Consider the following 1,508-nt stretch of genomic DNA (forward strand, 5'->3'; position numbering starts at 1 on the left):
ACGCAGCCATGTTTGCACTGGCCTAAAATGTAAGAAATGAACATGAATTGAAACATTTTTATGGTTGTTTAATCTTCATGTTGTATTAGGAGTTGGTACCACTCACTGTTGTTAGCGGGTCAATTTAGACCAAGGGTCTAACTCAGTCCTGACCACCAAAAAGGAAGTCGTATCACTCAATATAGTAAATACAAGATCCGAACAAACATTATGTGTTCCGTAACCTAAGATCAAGTGTAGTAAAAGTAGAACTTTGATTTTTGCAATCCGGAGATGGAATAAGAGCTTGCTCTGTCCACTCCATGCATCGGCCCGGTATTGCAGTACCTCCGGGAACGGTGCATTCGCAATGATCGCAGCAAGGCTTTAAGGCTAGGACCTTAGCTTGGCCTTTTGGCTGAGAGTAAGTGTCCCGGCTCCTAGGCTTTGTAGGACCGATAACGGATAATGGATAATGAATAACAAAGATAGAACAATAACCCTTAAAAACCCCATATATTCCCACTGTAATTTGATTTTATGGCCCCTGAGACACATCTGTTATTATGTTTTCTAACCTTGAAACGGGTCACTGGAGACACGAACCCAAATAAGGATTAAGCCTGCGGCTTAAAATCCAGTGCGGCTTGTACAAAGAAAATTAAGAGCCGTTTTAAAATAGAAAATGCGTCTTTTAATCAGGTGAATACCGTTGTTCAGAATGTATGGTATATTCTCATTTTTATTTAAAAACCCATCAAATATTAAGACATAGAAATGCCCCTTGCTTACTGATCCAAATTCTACTTCGTAGGTGATGTGTCCTGTCCGCTAACCTGCGGGTGGACCATTACTTACTTCCAAGCCGGACAGACATTATTACTCCCATGAATGATGGGAAAGTAGCCCGATCTCAACAGCTTTATTTCCCCGCTCAGCTCCGCGGACGCAAGCTATCACATCCCGTTAACAAGTCCATGGCTCCACCGTAAAGATAAGCTCCCTCAATCAGTGCCGTCTCTTGTGCCGGTAGCTGAAGGGCCATCGTTCATCCCTCAGTGGGACAAAGAGCCACACTGAGCTATTTAATATTCACTTGTGATTTACATCAGTTTTAAGATTCAGTCATTTTTATAGATATTTTTTTTTCATTTGCAGGTATGATCAATATTATTCAAGTCGGCATTGTGATTAGAGAGAATGTGAGTTCCAATGAAAAAGCCGTGAAGCACAGAGTAGAATAGAATAGAATAGAATAGAACAGAATAGAATAGACACTTCTACTCTATAGTGTTGTTATAGTATAGTTGTTGACAATATCTGTGTATTATTTGTTATTGCAACGTCCATTGCAGCCTAGTCATCCTGAAAGGGGGATTACCACATGTGCGGTCTTCTCAAGGTTTCTTCATTTTCCTCATGTTGAGGTTTTTGAGTTTTTCCTTGCCCTCATGTAGGTTTTAGACCAGGGGATGCTATAATAATAGTCTGTAATCAAGTATGTGGTTTGTAATAACCTGTGCAGCCCT

General features: G+C 40.5%; 1 pseudogene; it reads left to right on the plus strand.

The window, feature by feature from the left end:
- The first annotated feature begins 210 nt into the window (after window positions 1–210).
- Window positions 211–349, plus strand: LOC148362710 (U2 spliceosomal RNA; annotated as a pseudogene).
- Window positions 350–1,508: the final 1,159 nt, after the last annotated feature.

Source organism: Urocampus carinirostris, chromosome 7 (genome assembly GCF_059441175.1).
Source record: "Urocampus carinirostris isolate Australia breed hairy pipefish chromosome 7, RoL_Ucar_1.0, whole genome shotgun sequence".
In the NCBI taxonomy this organism is placed as follows: domain Eukaryota; kingdom Metazoa; phylum Chordata; class Actinopteri; order Syngnathiformes; family Syngnathidae; genus Urocampus; species Urocampus carinirostris.